At 37.3% G+C, this 13,061-nt stretch overlaps 1 protein-coding gene across 1 annotated transcript in view; it reads left to right on the plus strand.

Moving 5' to 3' along the window:
- Positions 1 to 13,061, plus strand: part of TBC1D5 (TBC1 domain family member 5) — a 470,928-nt gene that overhangs the window by 34,722 nt on the left and 423,145 nt on the right. Inside the window, exon 2 of the mRNA XM_084621915.1 lies at positions 2,899 to 2,960. The gene's annotated coding sequence lies outside the window, so the exon portion shown is untranslated. The remainder of the gene's footprint in view (positions 1 to 2,898; positions 2,961 to 13,061) is intronic.

Genomic DNA, 13,061 nt, shown 5'->3' on the forward strand with positions numbered 1-13,061 from the left:
AATGTGCAGTAGCATTCAAGAAACTAATAGAATGTTAGGAACCAATTAGGAAAGGGGCAGATAAGAAGACAGAAAATATAATACCACTATATAAATCCATTGTACACCCACACCTTGAATACTGTGTGCAGTTCTAGTCACCCCATCTCAAAAAAGATATATTAGAATATGAAAAAGTACAGAGAAGGGCAACAAAAATGATTAGGGATGTGGAACTGTTTCCATAGGGGGAGAGTTTAAAAAGACAGGGACTGTTCAGCTTGGAAAAGTGATGGCTTGGGGAGGATATTATAGAGGTCTATAAAATCACGAATGGTATGGAGAAAGTGAATAAGCAAGTGTTATTTACCCCCATACATAATATTTGAACTGGGGTCTCCCAACAAAATGAATAGGCAGCAGGTTTAAAACAAATATAAGGAAGTACTTTTTCACATAACGCAGCGTCATCTGTGGAACTCGTTGCCAGGGGATGTTGTGAAGACCAAAGTATAAGGAGTTAAAAAATGAATGAGATAAGTTTATGGAGGATAGTTTCATCAATGGCTATTAGCCAAGATGATCAGGGACGTAGCCCCATACCATGGGTATCCCTAAGCCTCTGACTGCCAGAAGCTGGGAGTGGATGAAAGGGAATGTATCTATAAATTGCCCTATTGTGTTCACTTCCTCTGAAGCATCTGGTGCCAGCCGCTATGAGAAGACAAGATACTAGCTAGATGGGCCTTTGGACTGGCTATTTCTGCATTGCTTCCCTTGTCCCATCGCCTCCTACCGACCTGCCAACTCGCATCACTTTTGGTAAGAGAAAGTGGTGTTTCTCTCCCTCCCAGGTGCTCCCCAGATTTTGTGGGGTGTGCACATAGGTGCTTCTCAACCTGCCTCCCAAACTGGCTATCCTATGGGCGGGTAGGGGTGCTCCTTGCCAATCCTCCCTACAGTCTTTCTACCATATGCTGTGTGTATGGGAGTGGAGTGTAGGATGTTTCTCCCTAGGTTTTCCTGATGCTGTCCCGAATCCTTTTGAAGATGACAGAATCTCTTATCCCCCTCGATCCTTCCCAGGCTCTCTTAGAGCTGCTGGTCTTTAAAACAGCTGCAATCTCTGCTAGCCTAGGTTCCCCCAATGTTTCTGAGCAGGGGAAGTGAGCCTCTACCTTGCAAAAACAGGAAGAAACATAAGTAGGTCAATCCTGGGGCCCCTTATGGTTCAAATTAAGCTTTAAAGTAATTAAGAACAAAGCACAGTTACCAAAAACCTAGCCACTTACCTTGACGCATACTTTTATAAAACATATTGGTGGGTATAATTATGTTCTTAACTCTACTGTAATTCATTAGTGAATATCACATTGCGACACAAACTTACAAATAGTAAATGACGTCCTGTAGCTTAATGGTACAGTGTAGAAACTCTGATTTTAGAGGCTCAGGATCAAGCCTGGTCTATTGTGTATCCCAGGAAACTCTAAATCCTTTCATCTATGAAGAATTCATGCTGTGTAGTTTGAAGGAGAAGAACATTACTAAAGAAAGAAAGTTTATTTCTTATTCACATAATGCATCAGTACCAGGAGAAAAATATCTTCTTTAGGTACATCTCATTTATCCCCAATTTAGAAGATTATATCCTGAGACAGGTGCATTTCAGATACCTTAAAATAGAAGCCTCTGCACTGCTATGTTTTAGGGTTTGTAATGTTAGCTCAGAGGAGAGGTGTGCTTTTGCAGGATGACTATATTTAGCCAGGAGGAATAGTCCTTTTTAAAGCAAATTGAAATGAGAGTATGAGAGCGTGAAATTATCAGCAGCGCTGGTGCACATTTACATTACTTCTACAAACTCTTTTGAATGACCACATAACAGAACAAGTACTCTGTTTCCACTGTGTTGATTTTTCTTGACAAAACATGGCAGTCTATCCAAAGGAGGATGTTTAGCCAAGATAAATATAAAATTTATGATTAAGCAAGTGTTTCCTTATTATAATCTCTAAAGAGAATTTGAGACTTGTTAAATATAACGTGTCTGTAAGTTCTTTTAGGAATGAATTTTCCTTTGTAGTTTGAATGCAGAAATACACACAAACCAATGCAGTTTAAAATCTTATCTGTAGAGGAAAATAGTTCTGCTTACCTGTTTCCTTTGGCTTGAATAGCAAAATTCACGAGTATGTGAAATTTGTTTAGTGACATACTGTAATTTTTGTACATAACATCTACAATTTCACAGACTTGTACAGAGTCCAAAAATACTTGTAGGTGACATTGCTTATAAGGTGTGTTACGAAGTCTGAGTTTGGAGAGTACAGGTAAAATCAATGTATGCATAACGTTTCTGGCATGTTCCTTTAAAAGACTATTTACACAATACCACTTTTTGAAGCAAACTACAGTGTGTGTCAATATAGTGTATTAAAATAAATGCAGAATAAAGGCTGATTTATGAGGGCAGTAGTTTCTTGACCCTTCTTGGTATCACTGTTGGATTTGGAGTGCAGTGTTCTAATTACACTGTGAGGGAACTTAGATAGTGGAAATTAAGTGGTCTTGTATTCTTTGAAGGGTTATGTGCTTCCAAAATCCAGAGCATTAGATGTCAGCCAAGCATTTGTCCTTCTCACGTTTTGTCTTCACATCTGAATTAGTGCCAGTTTGCACAGATTGCTTGTCAGTTTAAATACAAGAAACAGGCCTCAGTTTGCTTGAACTCATTCCACCAAAGACTTCTAAAAACTTTAGGTAGTCTGCAAACAGCAATGGTGGTTTCACATTAAGTTGCTTTTTAGAATTATAAAACAGCTTTACTTGTGCTTTCAAATAAAATGTTGTCATCCGCTAATGAATGAGATACCATCTGTAATAATTAAGGTTATTCTACTTATTTTCCCCCTGCAGCACAACTTCTAAAGGTTTGGAGAAGATAGTGAGAGAACCACCAAGAAGGCTATAGTACTATTGTAAGTACTGCACTGAAAAGAAAATTAAGAATTAAGAGTGTTATAAAGAGGCTGTCCATTTATATTTGGGAAAAATGAGCTACATAAAAGGATTGCATGTAAAATACAGAGCAGGAATTGTAGGAATCGTGTTAATAATTTATAAGGAAAAAACTGCCTTCTTGTAAAATCTGAATTGTATCCTTATACAGTGTAATCAGGAATTTACCAATAGCAGTGAAAAATATTTCTCTATCCAACAAAGATTGATCTAGTTTATATACATTTGTTTATTTAAAACTATCAGAATTTAGAAAATTATTGTAGTTTTGCAGGTTTGTCATTTGTTTTAGTGACTTCTTGTTTAGGTTATTTTGCAGAATTATTTATTTGCTGATTTATTTATGTATTTCATTATTTATTTATTTGATTATTTAGTAAATTATTTATCTGATGAATTATTAATACATCTTCATGACATGCTTTAAATTATTTATAACTTAATTTTGAGTTTATTGCTTTTCGACGCTGCATTGTTACTGACTAGTTTTGATTTTTTTTCTTACTTGGTTCTTGAAAATTAAAGTATTAGCTCCAAGGGAAAAGTATAGTCATTGCAAGATCCATAGATGTTTTTCATATGAAGTAATTTACCATATAGAGACAAATGGTGTATAGTTCTATTTTTCTTAACACTACTGTTTACCTGTATGAGTTTTTACTCTGCTTATTCCTAGAAATATAAACATGAAATGAATGACCTTCAGGAGCAAAGATTAAAAATGTGTAAAAATAGGGTTGTTTCTTATACAGCTATTAATTATCATTCTTAGAGTTGTTGAAATTGATCCCGGCATTTTTAGTCAAAAAAAGAAATTGGTGCTTTTTTGATGAAGCCTCTTGATAGCAAAAATAACTTATTTAACAACTTCCGTTAAGAAAATAACGGGATTAAAATCACAAGAACTCTTCTCAAGGGGAGAATCAGTCCTACTGAGACCATTTTAAACATATGATATGTACGGATGTATATATAAGATTAATATTTACACATAACTAGGAGGAGGAAGTGGACTAGTATGTAAGATGTGTTTAAAATTCTTGGCTGCAGATTTTTTTATATGAATGGGGAATTTATAAATTCCCCAAATTTAGCATTTGTGTATTCCCATAGGTAAATAACTGTTAGCCACTATTTTATATAATTCACAAAGAACCATTCTTAGTGTACCGAATATCGTGACCACCTTTTGGTGGTGCTTTCTGTAGGCAGTTCTCTTAAATCTGGGTTTTTACTCAACAAAGGGTTGACATAATATGTAAAACCAAAATTAAGGGCTAAATTCTTGCTTCATATATGAACATCAGCTTCCGGGAGTTGTGTACAAATATCTGAGTTCTGAATATGTCTCATTAACTTACGGCTGCTGTGATTTGAGAAGCTATCAACCTTGTATCTAAAGTTATCTATTTAACTTCTGGATCAAATAAGTAAATTGCTTCTCTAATCTGACTCTACCTGATACCCTGTGGGAACGCATACTTTACCTTCCTACCTTATCGGAAAGTGTAGTGATTAGGGCCTTATTGCATAGCACTGAAGGGAGTTTAATGAACAAGGCAAAGCAGTACTTCCCGTAGAAAAGTGCCGTGTGCATAACATGGCCTTTATTCTGTGTTTAGTGCTTGAAATGAATTACTATATACTTTAAAGTTTTAACACAGCATGGAAAGGCTGCATTGTACATTTCAAGTTAGGATGCTGTTGAAATACAGTAGAAATGGCCTCTGTAGACAGGTTTCACTATAGAATTTAAATTATGCATGTGTATATCCAAATTCCTTATTTTGAAATATTGAATGTATGAATATTTAATTGGTATCTTGCTTTAGTATCTTCATATGCTTGCCTTAAAGGAAGCTGTTTCCTTTGATTTATATACATGGATAAAAACGTGTGTACAGTATGTATCAATGGCTTTTTCTCTCCACAATATTACATGAACAGCTTTAAATGATAGCTAAAGATTTTATTCTAAGAGTTACCACTGTGTGTAAAACATGCAGAAGTGGCATATCTCTTGGCTTCTTTTACCTTCCAGGAATATTTTTTTCACATGTTTAGAGAGGTCAGGTATATTGCAACTTTTAATACTAGCATAAAACCCCAAATATTTTCACTATTTGGGGAAGAATTTTATTTTGAAATTTTTGAGTTTTCTCTTTATTTAAATATTTTGGTGAAAGCTGAAAACTCCATGGAAGTTCCTGAATGTATATTAAAATTACGTGGCATGTTTTATGAAATTTTGTACAGTTACTCTTATTTTCCTGCATACGTGAAATCTTCTTGTTCAATAAGGCCTATTATGCATTGTTACAGATAACAGCAGGTAAAGTGCTGTCAGTGTATTCTGTCTCCAGTTTTGCATAGTATGAAACATTTCCTGAAATATGCATTACTATAGTTATAGGGATAATATAATGAAGCGTATGTGTTGGCACCGAGAGTAGCTACTTTGTAATTATGACAAGTGAAAGTACAGCCAAAGGTCACATTAAACAAGAGATTTCTTTCACACCTAATCCTTTTCCTGGATAGCACACAACATGAATTTGGTCCCTACACTACCATATTTTTAAAGAGAAAAGGAAAGCACTGATTCAGTTGCCCTGAAATGTTTTTTGTGGCTTGTGTATTATTTTGTTCATAGTTCAGAACTTAAGCCTGGAACTTTTGCATGTTGACTTAAGTGCTACTACACTATTCTAAAGTAAGTTAAATTCTGGATAAAATTATACAGTATCAATAAATAATATTTATGCTTTAATATATTTTTAACTTATATAAATTTAGTTAAAAGCATAATTTCATATTCCAGAAAGAGAACTGTTTGTGTCCATGTGTGCAAACTGATGTTTGTATTAACGTGGTCTGACTATAAAAATGGCTTTCCTCTTGCAGTTCAAGTGGAAAAATGCTGATTTAAAAAAAAAATTTTTTTTAACAGTTTTGTAGGTGAATTTTATCATCTTGTAAAGTGCTAGACTCGCTGTCCTGGTAACTGAAGTCTGCTATTTAGGAGCAGGAAATTCAAACCACTCCACGCTGTTTTTCAGCCTCAACTTAAAGGGTTCCTATCACTAAGGGTGAGAGGGTAGTTCATTTCTTAGGGCTATTCTGTTCTTGGCTTTGTGCTGAAATTGCCAACCAAGATGCTAAAAATAACAAAAACAAGTGTCCACATCACAAAAGCTAATCAGGAAATGAACTGAAACTACTAATTCACTTCACATAAGCTACTGACCATCCATGGAATAGAGGTTTTATGGCCTGACTTTAGGGGTACTACTGATCTGAATAGTATGACTCCATAGAAGTCAGATTGGATCCTATTTGAACCCCTGACCTATGGATGAAAGGATTTGCATCCTCTTAATAAATCCCTCTGAATCATATAGTCTCCCTATTGTGTTTAATTAATATTTCAGTATTTAGCATTTGTCTTATTTTGTCTCCTCCCCCTCCACCCCCCTTTACTGTTCCTATGGAGTCTGTGGAACACCTCCATCTAGGATTTTATAATGTCTTCCATCACCATGGTACCATGGAGGCACCAAGAGAAGTAAATATCTCCCGTTCAGTTAAGGAGACAAGGTGGGTGAGGTAATCTCAGAGTTTGTCCAATAAAAGAGATGATCTCATCCATCTTGTCACTCTGGGACCAACACGGCTACAACTACACTCTCCTGTAATTTTAATCCAATAACACCCCTGTGAAAACTACAGCAATTGTGCTTGCATTTAAAAGTGATAGTAGGGAAGTATTAATGTACTTCTGTCTTATTAATGCAGTTTAGTTTTAGGAAATAAGGAGAAGCCAGCAGCAGATGACCAGCCAGTTGTCTGCAAAGTTTTTTTCCTTTTCTTTATATATTCATGGATTAAAAACGTGTGCACAGTATATATCAATGGCTTTTTCTCTCCACAATGTTAGATGAACTACTTAGATAATGGTAGCTTAAAGATTTTTATTTTAAGATTTACCACTGTTGTGTAAAACATGCAGATGTGACATCAGGCAACAGTGTTTGCTTTTGAAACTGAACCTATTGCTGTTTCACGGATGAAACAGCACAACGTGCTTGGTTTCAGGCAGTGTTTCCTCTTGCCCCCATGAGGCTTGTCTGTGTCATCCTAATGACACGGTACGTCTACAGTGCAAAAAGAGGTGTGTTCTTAAGTTGGGTTAGCTAACCCAGGTGAGAATAGTAGTGAAGACATGGCAGCTTTGCTTTTCAGTTGTGTTAGAATCTAGGGTTATAGGTTTCAACTTGAGCTGCTAAGGTGAGTTAAAAACCCAGTTGTCATGTCTTCACTGCTATTTTAACCCAAATTAGCTAACCTGAGCTGAAATATTTTTTTCAGTGTACACATACCAGAATATAGGTTTGAGAGGAGACTGGTGATTCCGTCTTTACAATTTATCTATCTGTTTAAAAGAGTATGCTCAAAGAATTACCAGAGAAATAATAATAAATATCTTAGAGTAAAGTATTGGCAGTGAAAATACATGTATTGGATTAGGTAAAATGAAGGTTAATGAAACTGATAGTTTTACCTCACTTACTAGAAAAGAGACTCTACAGCATATTTTTTTCAATCTGCAGTGTGAGACTGGTCAGAACTGACAGTGATGGCAGCATGACATTTTAAAGAAAAATTGCAAACATCTTAAAGAAAAAATATTGGGTTCAAAGAAGGTGAAGACCACAGAGTGTCTACTGTTTTAAGTTAAAATGCCCAGAGGCACATAGAATATTGAAATTTTTTTTTTTAAAAAAAGAAGAAAATTCCACAATAAATCTTTGCTGCATTGACCAGGAAAAGAAAATTATCTTGCGGGGGGGAAAAATATTTCCTCCAGAGAAATTGCTGTACCAAACCTAAGATCACACTCTGTGTTGTGGTCAAAGAGGAGTAAACAGTTGTTCTTAATTGAACTCAGAGTCCCAGGGGAAGACAGAGTTGTGGAAACGTGAAGTCAAGAGGAAATAGCGTAGGCATGAGAAGGCAGTATAATGATAGGAACTCGTGGGCATAGGGCTAGCAGCAGGCTTGAGCTTTTGAACAACCTGTACTGGGACTGTGATGAGCATTTGTGAGCAACACTAGGGATAAATCTTCTTGTACTATTGAAGTATAATACTTTCCTCAACAAGAATATATTTGTGTGTACACTTGTGTAATATATATGTATATTATACAGTTATTAAGCCCTCAAATAATACATCACAAAATTAAGGTTGCATAATCTGCTTGGGTGAATAAAAATAATCTGTGATTACATGATCATGTAATATTATGCAGCTTTATCAATAGCATTCTACACGTAGCATTTTATTATTATACTATTTTCATTGTCTTATATTTTTGACAGGGAGCAAGCGTTCTCAGACTCTTTCCTAGTGTAGGCAACATGATAAATACATAGTTTTAGAATGCCTCCCCTTCCTTCAATGAGTGTGTGGAACACCTCTATCTCTAGGTTTTTAGAAGATCCATCACCATGGTATCTCAGTGCCTCCGCGAGAAGTAAACATCTCCTATTCAATTAGCAACCAAATATCACCCCTGTGAAAACTATAGCAACTGTGCTTGCATTTAAAAGTGATCATAGGGAAGTTTTTAATGTACTCCTGGTTTATTAATGCAGTTTAGCTTTAGGAAGTAAGGCGGAGCCAGCAGCAGATGGAGATGACCAGCCAGCTCTCTGCAGACCAGCAGTTGGTGGTACATAGACCATAGTTTGAGAACCACAAACTCAGAACACTTATACGATAGATTTCTCTTTTCTCTCTCAAGTATGTTTTTAATGATTCAGGCCAAGTCTCTGCTAGGAGTGATTTGCTGGTATAGCTTTAGCGGTGTGCATACCAGCAAAGTACTACTAGTGTGGATGCAGAATTTATCAGTAAAACTACCCTTTTGCCAGCACAGCTTATTCCAGCCCCCTGAACGAAATAAACTATACCAGCAAAAGTGCAGTTCTGCTGGAATAACTGGGTCGACACTAAGAGTTTTTGCTAGTATAGCTAGGTTGGACAGAGACAGTCATGATAGCAAATATTTGCAGTGTAGAATTGGTCTTTTACATAGCCACATACTATACAGTGTATTTTCAGTCACTGAGAGAGCTTTCCAGAGGTGTCAGAAACTCTAAAAAGCGCCCCCTCCTGGTCACCCAGTAGGACTGCTATGTGGGGAATCCAAGTTCTCTGTTCTGGATTCCCTGGGCCGTGCTAAGCTTTTGGAGCCTCAACAAGCTGCAGCAATTGTTCCTCCCTTGGTCTCTCCGGCACATTTCCTGGGCACTGACTCTGCTATCCCTCTTGGAAATGGGGCTCCCCAGCCCAGCTGTCCTAGGCCCCAGGACCTGTGCTGACCCCTGAAATAACCCAGTAACTTATACCACCCCTGTCCCAGAGCTTAACCCCAAAGATGCAAAGTTTTTGGATTACAGTTTAGCTCTCTGAGGCATGCAGTAGTTGTGAAACAGTTGACATGCATACATTTTGCACAGTCTACATCTTTATACCTTTTTATACTTAATCATGTAAACCACAGGCGACTATAGATCATTAAATAATAAATCTGAAAGCACGGTATCCCTAACTTTCTAGCTCACCCTTCCATTATGAGTCCTGGGGGAACCATCTGGGTCCGGGAAGGCAGGCAGGAAAGGTGTCCCCTGCCTCATGCAGTTACATGGTGAGCGGAATCTGCCTCATGGATTGGAGAAAATCACCTTTTCCTGTGTTTCTTTATTTTAGAGGTCTAAGCACCATCATTAACTTAAGTATATTCCTTTGTATCTGTCTGGGGTGTACTTGCTACAGGATCTATCAGCAATAGTTGATCCACGTACATATAGGCATTTTTTCATAATACAACTTCACAGTATCAATCAGAATTCATAAGTTGTGCAGACATAGCCCCAGTATATCACAAAGTGTAACTGGGAGATGAAGCAGCTAACTATAAAACTGACTTAACTTCACACTTAGGTGTACTGTATATGCCTGAAAGTTTCCATTATTACTTCATTATTCTTAATATAGTGTACGTTGTGTAAAATTGATTTACTATTGTATTTTACTTTCTGTATATGGCTTAATGGACTGTTTGTCTAACATATACAGAATAGTATACAGAACTTTGATGCTGCATGGGTATGTCTAGTTGTAGAAAAATGTATATTACAGAATTTGAGAAATATCTAATTGTGTAAATAAAAGAGAATATTGTGAAACATACTTGCAAGGGGACATATTTAAGACTGCATGTGCAACTTTAACTTTATAATTTACTGACTTCAAGCATTTAATCAGGCAACCTTAATTTCTACTAAATATAGTAGTGGTATTTCTCAGAATGATTTTTCTTGGAAAAAAATAAATTCTGTAAGCTTTTGCTAGGCTAACCTCCACAAGAACACTAATGTACTTTTGAATGCCCACAGGAAGGAGCCCCTCAAATATCGGGGGCAAGAAGCTCAGTGAATGTGTCAATGTCGTCTTGGGCACCCCTGTCTCCTTGAAGCTCAGGCTCTAATCTTGTCTGTCTATCTTTCTAAGGTACTTGTATGATCCCCATCACCATAGTATATGAGTGCTTCACAAGCATTAGACACCTATTTCACAGGTGGAGAACTGAGGCATAGAGAGGTTCAGTGACTTGAAGGTCACACAGGAAGTCTGGGGCAGAGCAGGAAACTGAACCCAGGTCTCTCAAGCCCAAGGCTAGTGCTCTATCTACTGGAACGTCCTGCTTCTAAATATGTGCTCCATCCTGCAAACGCTTAGGCATGTGCTTAGCTTAAGACCTGACTAATCATATGAAAGTTGATGAGTGTTCCCTTGCAATCATATATTTAGCAAACACCCACCGCTTTCAAAATGCTGTCTTCATCCCAGACTCTAGCCAGCTAATGCATTTGACATATGGTGGTAGCTGGATTAATGTTCCTCCCTCTTTTGTGAGGATCAACAAACATTAGAAACATCGTTGTTAGTTGCTGTGAAAGTAATCAGCAAAAACATGGAGATTAAAGGGTTTTATCATCCTCCCATTTCATAGTTGTCTGTGGGGTAGATGTATCTTGGGTTTTAGAAATGGGCCATATTCAGTTGATCCGCACTTTCAAAGCAAACTAAACAAAAGGTGTGATTGCCCCATTATTTCATATTTATGCCAATCATATGTATGAGATTTGAGGAAAATTGCAAACCATAATTTTGTATGCAAACCATAGTATGAGTTTAAAGTGATTTGTTGATTCAGATAACAAAACAGGTAATTCTTTATCATGGAGATTTCAATACCAGAGTGGAGTTGATGTGCATGGGCAAAGTGGAGGAATGATGTAAGCTTTGTGGGTAAAGTGTCTCCTAATATACTTTCAACTTAGACCTCAGCAGGAGCAAACTTGTTGGTATTTTAAGATTAGGCTACTTTAGTTATATTGTTTTTTGGCTTTTCTGATGTGCTGAAAAGGTGTCTAATATTCAGTAATTCTGTTTTAGAGCAGATTAGCTATTTGAAATATATGTGGCTTTAAGGAAGCATTATTTCCTATTTAAATTGCTTTAGTACTAAAAATGTGTACCTTACTTTCTAAATGCAGAGGAAGACTTTCCCTGCCCCAAAGAACATAACGTCTAAACTTAAATTGTTCAGAGTTGTTATAAGGTTTGATGCTCGTTGTTTCACAGAGGTGCTTAAGTGTACATTATAGGAGCATGCTGTTTAGTGTTATCTCCTTACTATTAATGATTATAGATAGGGCCCTACCAAATTCACGGCCATGAAAAACACGTCACGGACCATGAAATCTGGTCTCTTCCCATGAAATATGGTCTTTTGTGTGCTTTTACCCTATATTATGCCAATTTCGCAGGGGAGATCAGAGTTTCTCAAATTGGGGGTCCTGACCCAAAAGGGACTTGCGGTGGGTCACAAGGTTATTTTAGGGTGATCGTGGTATTCCCACTTTTACTTTTGTGCTGCCTTCAGAGCTGAGTGGCTAGAGAGTAGTGGCTGTTGGCTGGGTGCCCAGCTCTGAAGGCAGTGCCGTGCCATAGAATCATAGAATATCAGGGTTGGAAGGGACCCCAGAAGGTCATCTAGTCCAACCCCCTGCTCGAAGCAGGACAACTTGCCATGGTGCCATGGTATTGGCACCTTTACTTCTGTGCTGCTTGCTTCAGAGCTGGGCGGCCAGAGAGTGGCGGCTGCTGACTGAGGGCCAAGCTCTGCAGGGCAGCAGTGCAGAAGTAAGGATGGCAATACCGTACTATGACATCGTTACTGCTGCTGGCGGCATCTCTGCCTTCAGAGCTGGTCTCCTGACCAGCAGCCTCTGATCTCTGGCCACCCGCCTCTGAAGTCAGTGCCGCTGCCTGCAGCAGCGCAGAAGTAAGGGTAGCAGTACTGCTATCCTCTCTACAATAACCTTGCAGTCCCCCATATCTCCTTTTTGGGTCAGGATCCCTACAATTACAGCACCATGAAATTTCAGATTTAAATAGCTAAAATCATGAAATTTACTATTTTTAAAATCCTGTGACTGTGAAATTGACCAAAATGGACTGTGAATTTGGTAGGACCCTAATTATAGAGATATAATACTTTATACAGCGAAAGCAACTGTTTAACATTTTATTTCTTTGTTTCCACCATTGAGATATTTAATTAACTCAAATGACCAGGCCAGTTGTTAAACTTCTTTTTTATAAACATCCACCATAGCTAGAAGGAAATAAATAAGTGACCTCAAGTCAATGAAACAAACAAACAACAGAACTCCCACATATTTGGACAACTTTTAGAAAAATCTTGCCTTTATTAATAGTAATCTATAAATGTAAAGTATTACTCTTAGGATTTTGTCCACAGAGTGAATGAATTATAGGTAATGTTCCTTGGTTTTACTTCCTGTTTCAGAACACTTGTGAGGGGATATACTGTACGTTAGTTATTTTAGAATACAGAAGTTTTGAATAAGGACCTAATCTGTTAAGTGAAGTTGTACATTGCTTCTAAAGGATCCTTTTCAATAA

Source organism: Lepidochelys olivacea (genome assembly GCF_965140295.1).
Source record: "Lepidochelys olivacea isolate rLepOli2 genome assembly, chromosome: 2".
Lineage (NCBI taxonomy): Eukaryota > Metazoa > Chordata > Testudines > Cheloniidae > Lepidochelys > Lepidochelys olivacea.